Genomic DNA, 13,259 nt, shown 5'->3' with positions numbered 1-13,259 from the left:
CGCGTTATATACTTTACTTTTTGATCCAAAAACTTGTTTCAATAGCCTTAAAATTGCTTTCAAAACAGGCTATTGAAATCACCAATTGTTATATAAACGAGCGCCGCTCGGAAATCCACTTAGTTATAATTGAACAGCGATTAAGGTACCATCGCAGGAATGAATGGATGTTTCCCTAACACAGACTTCAAAACCATGGAGCCTGGGGAAATGGGAATTGCAACATGGATATAAGCAGCGGGTACTTTTGTACTCGTTTGCGCTTTGAAAATCGGAATGTTTCCCTAACACAGACTTCAAAACCATGGAGCCTGGGGAAATCGGCATTGCAAAATAGATGCAAGCTGCTGGTACTTTTGTACTCGTTTGCGCTTTTGCTAATTTAAATGTTTCCCTAACATAGACTTCAAAACCACGGAGCCAAGGGAAATCGGCATTTCAAAATAGATACAAGCAGTGGGTATGCCGCGGTTGATCTTAGGTGACTTCAACTCCCATGGAACAGCATGGGGGTCACACTATGATGAAAGCCGTGCCACGTTGATTTATGATCTGTGCGACAACTTCAACATGACAGTTTTAAATACTGGGGAAGCAACTAGGATAGCCAACCCTCCTGCACGGGCAAGCATGCTAGACATATCTCTCTGCTCTTCTTCATTATCCCTGGATTGCACATGGAAGGTAATCCAAGATCCCCACGGTAGTGATCACCTACCAATAATTTTATCGATCGCCAATGAATCAAAATCTAGTGAGTCAGTCGATATTACGTATGACCTCACGAAGAATATTGACTGGAGAAAATTTGCAGAATTAATATTTGAAGCAATCATTTCGATGCATGAACTTCCTCCCCTTGAAGAGTATAATTTTATATCAAGTTTGATTTACGATAGCGCACTTCAAGCTCAAAAGAAACGTGTACCGGCTACCACTTTCCGACGTCGTCCTCCATCACTTTGGTGGGACAAGGAATGTTCAAATTCTACCTTGAAAAATCATCCGCTTTCAAAAAATTCCGGAAAACTGGATTAGTGGAATGGTTTCGAAAGTACCAAGCTCTAGAAGCCAAACTAAAAGGTCTGATTAAAGCAAAAAAGCGTGGATATTGGCGGAAATTCGTCAATGGTTTGTCAAGGGAGACCGCTATGAGTACTCTTTGGAATACGGCTAGGAGAATGCGTGGCTGGAACCATACTAATGAAAGTGAGGAATACTCTGACCGTTGGATTTTCAAATTTGCAAGGAAGGTTTGTCCCGATTCTGTTCCTGCACAAAGCGTCGTACGCGATATTCCGCTCCAATGCGATTATGAGAATTTTTCGATGGTAGAATTCTCAATTGCCCTCCTCTCATGTAACAATTCAGCTCCGGGGTCGGACAAGATTAAATTCAACTTGTTGAAGAATCTTCCCGACTTGGCAAAACAGCGTTTGCTGAACTTGTTCAACAAGTTTCTGGAGCTGAATATAGTCCCACATGACTGGAGACAAGTGAGAGTGATAGCCATACGAAAACCCAACAAGCTGGCTTGCGATCACAACTCGTATAGGCCGATTGCAATGTTATCCTGTATTCGCAAATTGTTAGAGAAAATTATTCTCCTGCCTAAGCCCCCTCTTGTACAGTTTTTACGTCAATGATATGGATGATTGTCTAACTAGAGACTGCACGCTGAGACAACTTGCAGACGATGGAGTTATTTCCATCACGGGTACTAATCCCGTCGCTCTGCAAAAGTCGTTGCAAGATACCATGAACAATCTGTTCACGTGGGCCTTCAAGCTGGGTATCGAATTCTCTACGGAGAAAACTGAAATGGTCGTTTTTTCTAGGAAGCACGAACCCGCCCAATTCCAGCTTTACCTATCCGGCAAAACGATCCAACACTCTATGTTTTTCAAATACCTGGGTGTATATTTTGATTCAAAGTGTACCTGGGGGAGACAAATTGCGTATTTGAAACAGAAAAACCAGCAAAGAATCAATTTTCTCCAAACAATAACCGGAACATGGTGGGGCGCCCATCCAGGAGACCTCATTCAGTTGTACAAAACAACGATATTGTCAGTGTTAGAATATGGCAGTTTTTGCTTCCGATCAGCTGCCAGGATTCATATTCTCAAGCTGGAGAGGATACAATATCGTTGCTTGCGTATAGCCATGGGGTGTTTGCATTCGACACATACGATGAGTCTCGAAGTTTTGGCAGGAGTACCCCCGCTTACTCTTCGGTTCACAGACCTATCCTACAGATTTCTCATCCGTTGCAAGATCATGAATCCATTGGTAATTGAGAACTTCGATAACTTCTATTCCAACTGACTCCTCAGTCAAGTTTTATGTCTTTATACCATGAGTACCTTACACACGATGTGCACCCTTCACCAGGCATCTCCAACCAAGTTTGCTTCCCATACTTTTGCAATTCCTCTGTCATTTTTGATCTGTCCATGCGACAAAAAATCCATGGAATACCAGATCACCTACGCTCCAACGTTATTCCGTCGATATTTTCGGAAAAATATGGGAAAGTTGGATCTGATAAAATGTTCTTTACTGACGGTTCATACATAAACGGGTCCACTGGCTTCGGCATCTTCAATGAAAATTCCAGTGCCTCTTTCAAACTCAAAGATCCTTGTTCCGTGTATGTCGCAGAAATGGGTGCGATATACTATGCTCTAGGGATCATTGAAACACTGCCCATCGACCATTATTTTATTTTTTCAGACAGTCGCAGCTCAATAGAGGCAATCCGCTCAATGAAAGTTGATAAACGCTCATCTTATTTCCTAACAAGAATAAGACATCTATTGAGTGTTTTGGTCGAAAAATTATTCAAGATTACCTTAGCATGGGTTCCATCTCATTGCTCGATTCCGGGGAATGAGAAAGCGGATTCGCTAGCTAAGGTGGGCGCTTCAGAAGGCACACTTTTTGAAAGGCAAACTGCCTATAATGAATTTTTTCACATTCCTCGTCAGGACACACTCGTTAGTTGGCAGCGCATGTGGAGTGAAGATGAGTTCGGTCGTTGGTTACACACGATTATCCCTAAGGTTTCGACGAGTGCTTGGTTTAAGGGATTGAATGTAGGTCGTGATTTCATTCGCGTGATATCTCGGCTCATGTCCAATCACTACAACCTAAACGCGCATCTCTATCGCATTGGGCTCGCAGCAAACAATCTTTGTGATTGAGGCGATGGCTACCACGACATCGAGCATGTTGTCTGGTCGTGTATCCGGTTCCATGCTGCTCGCTCTCAGCTCTCTAGAGCACTGAGAGCACAAGGCAGACAATCGGAGATCCCCGTCCGGGATATCTTAGGTAGCCGGGATCCTGATCTTCTGCTTCATCTATACCTGTTCCTCAGAAACGCCGATGTCAACGTTTAATGATGTTTCCTTCGTTGTGTCCCCGTTTCATATCCCTCCTATCCAAACGATAAACTTTTACTTAGTCGCGGCAATACATACACACACTCTTTGCAGATACACGGGCCAAAGGTTGTGCAGTCCACTGATCATTCAACAAGAGCCAAAGGTTGTACCGCTCATGACAACTCTACACGAGCTGATGATTGCGCCGGCTAGTGACCATTCTATCCTGGATTCCTCGAGTCGAGAAGACGCACCACGCTAGATATGGGGTACATACTAGGGGGCGTTGCTGATTAATGGTCAGCTGCATCCCAATAGGAAGTATCCCGTGTCGGGCACACGTACAGAGCATTGGAGACAGCAACATCCCAATTACGAGAACACTTGTAATACTAACCTCGAGCCGACCGCGAGTAATCGGTTAAATATTACTAACATTGATAATAAGAAAAATTGTCAAAATATTGAACTCCGCCCCGTCAGGCTAACGCCATATGAGCCTTGATAAAAATATATATTTTGGAAAAAAAAAGCAGCGGGTACTTTTGTACCCGTTTGCGTTTTTGCAAATCCGAATGTTTCCCTAACACAGACTTCAAAACCATGGAGCCGGGAGAAATTGGCATTGCAAATGAGATGCAAGCTGTGAGTACTACCCAACACAGGTTCCGAAACTAATAAATTGGGAAAATCTACATTCCAGATCTTGACAGTACTTTTTATACCCCCCATGCATTTTTACACTCCGAAATGCATTTTGCCAACACGGTCTACAAAAGCGGGTACAAATACGTCAATCTTGCGGTTATATCATAGGTATAACCCATCTATAGTTTTTTTTCCAATAAGGAAGCGAGCTTCTATAACAGGGGTATTATGAAGTTGGCATCTCGTTGGGAACAAGTCATCGAACAAAACGGCGCATATTTGACTTAAAACAGATGATTGTAACTAATTTTATGAACAAATGAAAATTCAAAAAAAAATACCGCAGGACTTTTTTGACAGCCTAATATGATGTTTTCAGCTGCCCAGTTTCTATAAGACCATTTCAGAATTCACAAGTATTATCAATGAAAAATTCAAAACGATCGGCTGATTTACATGTCAATAATTGGCAACACTGCCATTTCTGCTAATAACCTGGAAAAATCGTGTTGGAATACTATTTACCAGATTCTGCTGAACGGATTTCTCGATTTTTTCCGAAATAGCGACATTGAGCTCTTCATTCGTGGTGTACCGTTTTCCCTTAGTGTGGATTCTGCATACGAGGTTTTCAACAGGATTCAAATCTGGAGAGTGAGCCGACTAGCCCAAAAAAATCAGTTTTTGGTCCTTAATCCATTGCTTAGTTGATATGAATAGTAGCATTGTTTTCCTGGAATGTGATTTTTTGTGACGATATCCACGCAAAAACGGTAGGAGAGAGGATTCCAGAACATGTATGTAATCCTTGAATGATATGAAAGCTGTCTTGAGCTTTCCGGTTGCACAGAATCCCGCCCAAACCATGCACGAGCCTCCACCAAAATTCCTGGTAGAACCAGGAATCAGAACCAACATTGAACTTCTTTTCGTTAGTCAAGATAACCTATACATTGAAGAAGAGCTTCAACCTTCAAAACCCTCTATATGTTTTACCAAAATTTGACGAATTGTCACCCGAGTAACAATTAACTTGAATTATTGCTTTATTTGCATAAGATCATCACCTGGTCTTATAGATGTTGGACAGAGTGTAAGCCCCGAGACCATGAAAACTATAAAAAATAAATACAATCAATTGCTACGAAAATGAATTCCAATTTTTCGCAATATTTTTCCAAAGAAGACTAGCTCATGGGCTTCAATTTGATATATTGATCGTCTCATTCGGTTCAGTAGTTCAAAAGTAAAAAGTAATACAGGTCGGACTCGATTATCCGAAGTATTGATTTTTTTCACTCCGGATAATCGAATCCTCTGGATAATCGAGTCATAAAAAACAATTTTCTCTCGGTAAACGTAATATAATTATGATTTGCACTTATTTATTAAACGGTTTCATCTAGGTTGACCCGTTTGTATGTTGACTTTGTAACTTTGTAATTTTGTCTGTAGCGCTGTACCACATTAATAGAAATTGAACCCCCTTCCTGTTGACCGTTTGATCTGAAATTTGGAACACATCTCTGGTGTCATTATAAAACTGCGTATTCTTGAAAATCCAAGATGGCGGCCGCTACAAAATGGCGGATTATGTACAGATTTTCTCAAAATCCCATCAATATGGGTTTTCCCAAAACCCCATTATTATGGGTATCGAATGAAAGGGCTTAACCAGTAGAATACAATTATGGAAAATGTAAATCAACGATGGCGACCGCTAGAAAATGACGGAACACAAATTTTCTCAGAATCCCATCAATATGTATATCAAATGGAAGGGATTGACTAATAGAATACAGTTATTTATGAAAAATGTAAATCCAAGATGGCGCCCGCTACAAAATGGCGGATTACAGATTTTCTTAGAACCTCATCAATATGTATATCAGATGAAAGGAATTGACTAGTAGAACACAGTTATTTATGAAAAATGCAAATCCAAGATGGCCGCCACCACAAAATGGCGCCATATATATATATTTTTCAAAACCTCATCAATATAGGTATCAAAAGAAAATTCTCGACTAGTAGAACATAGCAGATAATCCAATTCCAAGATGGCCGCTGTCCCCAAACAACTAATTACCCATCCCATCAATATGTATATCAAATGGAAGGGATTGACTAATAGAATACAGTTATTTATGAAAAATGTAAATCCAAGATGGCGGCCGCTACAAAATGGCGGATTGCAGATTTTCTTAGAACCTCATCAATATGTATATCAGATGAAAGGGATTGACTAGTAGAACACAGTTATTTATGAAAAATGCAAATCCAAGATGGCCGCTACCACAAAATGGCGCCATATATATATTTTTTTCAAAACCTCATCAATATAGGTATCAAAAGAAAATTCTCGTCTAGTAGAACATAGCAGATAATCCAATTCCAAGATGGCCGCTGTCCCCAAACAACTAATTACTTTTTAAATGGTTTCATTCAGCTTGACCTATTTCTATGTATGTTTGAATGTTTGTAGGGTTGTCCCACATTAATAGAAAATTGACCCGTTCCAGATGACTGATTGATCCGGAATTTGGAACAAAATTTGAAAATAAGGTAAGAAATAAACGTTGGATTTCTGTGGATAATAAGTTAGTTGTTTCATCATATACCCCACGATTTTATTTTAGTCTCATCATTGCCCTAGATTAATGAAGAAACGGATGTGATAACTACTAACTGCTACTTGTTTAGTTATTTTCTAGGATTTGGTAAATTATCTATATCATTAGTATACTTCTCTACATTAAAACTATTAAAATTATTTTTTTTTAATTTTTATTTCTTACCTAACTTTCTTCGGAATATTTTGATAATATACTGTATTCTATTAGTCAAATCATTTCATTTGATACCACTATTGAGTGGATTGCAAAAAATATATAGTCGACCATTTTGTGGCAGCGACGACCTTTTCGAATTTATGTTGTTCATAGTGTAGTGTATTCTCCACATCAAGCCATTCAGTCATTTTTTAACGGCGACCAAATTGGATTTTTCAAGATCATGGAATACGCAGTTTTATAATGACAGTAGAATTAAATGTATGTTCCAAATTTCAGATCATCATTCAACAGGAACGGGGTCAATTTTCTATTAATGTGGGACAATCCTACAAAACACTCAACCATACATACAAACAGGGCAAGCTGAATGGAACCATTAAAAAGTAATTGTTTATTTGGGAACTGCAGTCATCTTGGATTTGGATTTTCCATGATCTACTGTATTCTACCAGTCAAGCCCTTTCATTTAATACCCATATTGATGGGGTTGTGAAAAAATATATATGGCGCTATCTGGTGATGGCGGCCATTTTGGGTTAACATTTTTCATAAATAACTGTGTTCTACTAGTCAAGACCTTTCATTTGATACCCATATTGATGGGGTTCTGAGAAAATATGTAATCCGCCATCTTGGATTTGCATTTTTCATGAATAACTGCATTCTACTAGTCAAGACCTTTCTTTTGATACCCATATTAGCTATTCAATATGGAATTATTATACAAATTATTCAAAATTTCCGAAAATCAAAAATAAAATACTCCGGATAATCAAGTCTAAAATAACGGATAATCGAATCCCGGATAATCGAATCTCCGGATAATCGAGTTCGACCTGTATGTGGAAAAAACGAGAAAAATTGATTTTTTGTACCATACTAAAAAATGAAATAGGCACTCTGATTCAAAAATTTAAAAAAACGGTTCTAATATAAGGGTTGGGGAAAAAGAAATGTCGTATTTCTGATCGAAATTTGATGCTTTGTTTAACATACTTAAAATTATCCAATTTAAGTCAAATATGCGCCGTTTTGTTCGCAAACTTGTTGCCATTTAGAAGGCAACTTCATTATCGACTACACGATTTTTTTCGGTCGCCTTCGTTGCAGTTTTACCTCGCAGGTAGTAAAAACCTAAAATATGGCGAATTTCTTGCTTGGTGGACTCCATCTTTGACGCACTATAACTTGAGACTGAAAAGGACAATCACAACACTGTCAAAACGACACTTGTAGCACAGATTATCGTCTTTAAATAGCCGTATAACGCTTTTTCCCGAAGCTTGATAATGTTTGGGCAGACGATTAATATTGGCGAACTGAAGGAAATTTTTTTATGTTTTTTCGGGGCCGCTAAAAATCATCCTAATCGCAGGCAGAACAGATTCCCCACAGCTGAATTGCTAAATAAGCCTAGATTATACAGCTGAATTGCTAAATGAGCCTAATAAAATACACTGTTGGGATAAAAAAAAGACGGGTGGGTAATGTCGGGGACATAACCGGAGTGACGTAGGACTATATAAAGGGGACAGCTTTTGTTAAATATATATTTTAAATATATTGTTTTATTTTGTTCTCCTACGTGAATACCTACCTATCTACCTGAAAAATGAATTAGTTTACTGTTTACTCTTTATGAACATGTTGGTGGTTCTGAAAAGAACCTTTGGTGTTGTGTTTTGTTTTTATGATGTGATGCGATGCGATGTTAAACGATGCCATACAACCACACTGGTTTACGGCTTGAAAAAAAATGAGATATTTTTTTGGGCTCCGCGCGTTTTGTACTCTAGCGGTACACACTCACAGGATAGAGACAAATCGGCAGACTCAGCCAAAGGGGCGAGTCCAACGAGTCGAACGAATGAGCGTTAAAAGGCAGCGATGGCAAAAAAAATATATTCATTACGATTTGTTCGCTCGTTGGATCACATGCAGTTGTTTCTAACAAACACGAAGGCACCGAAGACTAGTGGAATAGTGGAAAAGCCGCCAAAAAGTTCGGCACGGCGCAGATGAATATTTCGGTAACCGACAAGAAAAAGGAGAAGGAATCATATGCTATCTACATCATAAGGTGCTGAATCAGGATCATTCCGACACCGGTTTCTCATCATAGGCGATGAGCGTCAATGCATCTTTGAGCGTATCGTAGCGGAAGCTCCGCGTCTGTTCCACTATAATAAGCAGTCAACCATTACGGCGTGGGAAATTCAGATCGCAATCAGTCTGTTGCTGCCCGGTGAACTTGCATGCGGTTTCCGAAGGTACCAAAGCGGTGACGAAGTATATCTGCTCCAAGTAAAGAGCGTTTTCCGACTGCTGATCCGGAAGCAAACCCTAAAAAGGGTCCTTTTCAGGACCACAAAATCATCTTTAATCTAAAGAGTTTATTGTTTTATTTATTGAGTTTATTGTTTTGTTTATCACTCGATATAGGACACATAGCAAATACCATCTCAAAAACATAGGTTTAGTGCAAGATGATATTTGTCGTTTTTGTAATACCGAAAGCGAAACCTCGGAACATTTGCTCTGTAATTGTGGAGCTCTAACTAGACGCAGACTTCAATACCTTGATAAGGCTATTCTAGAGCCCAAGGAAATTTGGTCTGCGTCGCCGATCAGGATTATAAAATTTATCAAACAGAGTATTCCTGATTAGCACCTATCTCGCTATAGCTTTCAGTCTACTTCTTCATCAATAAGCAGTAGGTAAGCTTGAAGCGGAGTACAAAAAAATGGGATATACCACAATAGTTCAGAATAATGGACGCAGTGGTTCACATCCAACAGGGGAAAAAAAAGACGGGTGGGTAATGTCGAGGACATAACCGGAGTGACGTAGGACTATACAAAGGGGACAGCTTTTGTTAAATATATATTTTAAATATACTGTTTTATTTTCTTCTTCTACGTGAATACCTACCTATCTACATGAAAAATGGATTAGTTTACTGTTTACTCTTTATGAATATGTTGATGGTTCTGAAAAGAACCTTTGGTGTTGTGTTTTTGTTATCACTCGATATTCTCATCTTGTTCGGTTAAACATTCCTGTTTAGCTGTTGCGTTTACCACTCGCCACAGCTTTCACAGTTGGAAAATTTCTTCCCATCCAGCTTGTGACATATTGTTCAGTAAATTACATTTAATGCGACACACCGGAGAAACACTTTGCCACTCACTGAAACTAATTGTTGTCTTGATGAGCGCCGATCCGAAGCTGCTCTGTTCTTGATGCGGGTTTTCTGATTGTCGTGAGCAGCTTTGCAAGCCAACTCGAGCACTCCGACGGCCGAAACTCTATAATCGCTGTTCGGTATACTGGTGCTCCGGCACCAATCCGTTCGGCCTAGTTACCCTTGCGGAGCAATCAGTGAATGCGACCAACAGGGAACTGGAGACCTGCACGATTCGAGTGAGACTTTGCCTTTCCCTTAACTTGTCCTCCTTTGTTACGTCCACGATGCCAATGCCGTACAACCACACGGGTTTACGGTTTGAAAGAAAATAAGATATTTTTTTGGGGTTCGCGTGTTTTATACTCTAGCGGTACACACTCACAGGATAGAGACAAATCGGCAGACTCAGCCAGAGGGGCGAGTCCAACGAGACGAACGAATGAGCGTTAAAAGGGAGCGATGGCAAAAAAATACATTCATTACGATTTGTTCGCTCGTTGGATTCACATACAGGCTAAAAAGGGTCCTTTTCAGGATCACAAAATTATCTTCAATCTAAAGCGTTTATTGTTTTGTTGTCACTCGATATCCCCATCTTGTTCGGCTAAACCTTCCTGTTTAGCGATCACTTCGGCAGCCGAAACTAACGGCGGCTAGGTGGACTGGTGCACTGGTAATAACGCGCTCGGCCTAGCTACCCTTGCGGAGCAATTGGCGAATACACCTACGGGAAACTACAGTCCAAAATGGTTCGAGCGGAATTTTGCCTTTCCCTTCATTTTTCCTCCTTTGCCATATCCAGACATGGCTGCTTGTGTTAGTTTGTTGATGTGTTGTGATGCGAACCGATGTGGTGTACGGTTTGAATGAGAATGATCGTTACGGCAGCGGAGCGGGGATTTTTAAGCTGACTGGTTGGCTCGAGAATTACGCATGTGTGAGACTGCGACCAATGTTTCGTTCATTTTTTTTCTTTTTCCTTTCCAATCGTGCTTCATTCTATTTCGCTGCTGCTCTGGTTGCCCGTTTTGGTCGGTACGATTTGAGGAGCACAAAATGGACCAATCAAAAATGGGCACATGGTGCATTTTGACAATGCTTGATATTTCACAATTATTCAATTATTTATCTCAAGAAAAATGAAATGTTATTCGTTATGATAGATGCGTAGATATATTTCCTATCAATTGATGCAAAAACCTTTGCGATCTATTGAGAAATGCTCGAGTTATAAGCGTTCCAAATCTTGCATTTTTTCCTACTTGTTCAGTGCCTAGACTTTCATTTCACCCCCTATATCTTCCGGTTAGACGTAGTCCTACGTCAAAATAGCCGTATAGTATGACCCGATGCGGTAAATACAACACAAGATATGTTCATGTGTGTTCATACAATATACGACATTTCTTTTTCCCCAATCCAATATAATTATGATATTTTCATTTTGATAATTAAGGGCTCAAAATGAAAGGCGTGTAAGTGACATCATCGATTTCTCTATATCGACTCTCTCTTTTGGTCATAACTTAGCTGCAAACACATAACCAGCTTTCTTTGACAATGTGGAAGATAGGTCAGAACTTCGTCCGCGGCATACAAAACAAGACAGTCTATTCCCGCTAGTAAACAAACGATTTCAATGTAAACATGTGACGTCAGCATTATCGGGCCGCGTTTATTCGAACAAAGCAGCTAATTATGACTTCGTTTACCAAAATAAAACGACTATTTTCGTAGAGTAGATAACATTGATAAAACATTGAATCAAATCGTTTACTACGCTCCTGAGATGCATTCGCTTGGTCTTGTACAGTGATAGAGGGCAGAGTTTGTTGAAAAAACCAATAGAACTGACATCACGCAAGCGTCATTTTCGGGAATATATCACCTTGTATTTATGTACAACGTGATCCATCGGATTCTATAGCACTTTCAGAGACTTTTAGAGCTTATCAAGACAAATATTTTGCGATACAGAACTTGTCGATGTCTTAATCCTACTGAAAGTTATTGATAAGTTTTCACTTAAAAACTAATGATTTCAATCTTAGTTTATTCAAATACAAATAATAACATAGATTTTAAAATCTCACATTATGTAAATCAAATATGCTCTTTCAAATGCCGCTAATAAATATTGTTTATGTTTGCTCCCGAAATAATGATAAACAAATGAAGGAATCTTGTTTTTTAAGAAGAAATATCAATAAATTTGAGAAGAGTTGAGGTTTTGACTAGTCCTGCATCGCGAAATGTTTGTATTAGTAAGCTTTAAAAGTCTTTCGAAAACAGTTTGCATATAGAATTTGAGATATAAGAGTTGAAACAAAAAAACAGCTTTTTTCATGGTGATCTTAACGCAACTTAGAAAAAAGCGCTGTATCGGTTATTTCAAGATATAGAAAAACACGTTGTTCTACAAAGTTGCTTACAATAACTGGAGGTACAACAATGTCGAAGTATAATCACCCTAATGTTAACAACTTAAAAATAAGCGGTCTATCATATGCAACAACTTTGTCGAAGGCAGTTTTGTTTAGAGAATAACTGTAATGCTGATTTTCACTTAAATGCACCTCTTTCCAGTATCGATGTTTAAATGGAACTTAGAAACGATTTATGAGGATGCCAACTGAAAACGATATTGTAACTCCATAAAAGTAAACAAGTTGAGAGTTTCTGTTCCGTTCGGATAATTGAATTGGACATATAAAATGGAAATTCAGTTCCATAAAGTCTACGAGTTGCTAAAATTGGAAAAAATGCAAAACACAAACTCAGCTGTAAAAAAAATACATTCCCATTGACTGCCTTCAGGATGCTGGGCAGTGTGCTTCCAAAAATCGTATAATCGAAATATTTCCCGCATGAAATTGCTCGTTAGTTTATGATTTTGCTACTTCAGTAGCTGTCTTGATGAAACAGTTTGTTTGTTTTCATTCCACTTCACGCATTATAATGCTTGTTTACGTTTTGCGACTCGGTTTTGTTGTATGTTTACAGATAATATTGGCATAACGCGCCACTGCCGTGTGTCAATCAACTTTTACTTTTGTTTCCCTGTGACTGCTACTGCATCACTTCGAGTGGCAGTTTTTCGGCGGTATTCGCTCTATTTCTCGTCTCGCGCGTGTTTTCGCTCAATTATGTAAAACCAAATTTTGTCGTTCCGACTACGGTTCGCAAGAACAAATAATTGCAACACTAATTACCACGCTACGATTTCGGGTATGGAAGCA

General features: G+C 39.2%; 1 protein-coding gene across 5 annotated transcripts in view; it reads left to right on the top strand.

The window, feature by feature from the left end:
- LOC129775399 (dual oxidase maturation factor 1) overlaps nucleotides 1-13,259 on the top strand; it is a 217,456-nt gene that overhangs the window by 59,254 nt on the left and 144,943 nt on the right. The window contains exon 3 of one of the 5 annotated variants that reach the window (XM_055780113.1): nucleotides 6,560-6,602. The exons of the other annotated variants lie outside the window; for them this stretch is intronic. The gene's annotated coding sequence lies outside the window, so the exon portion shown is untranslated. The remainder of the gene's footprint in view (nucleotides 1-6,559; nucleotides 6,603-13,259) is intronic. 5 annotated transcript variants of the gene reach the window in all.

This window comes from Toxorhynchites rutilus, chromosome 3, assembly GCF_029784135.1.
Source record: "Toxorhynchites rutilus septentrionalis strain SRP chromosome 3, ASM2978413v1, whole genome shotgun sequence".
In the NCBI taxonomy this organism is placed as follows: domain Eukaryota; kingdom Metazoa; phylum Arthropoda; class Insecta; order Diptera; family Culicidae; genus Toxorhynchites; species Toxorhynchites rutilus.
The sequence above is the reverse complement of the archived record's forward strand: the minus strand, read 5'-3'. Positions and strand labels throughout refer to the sequence as shown.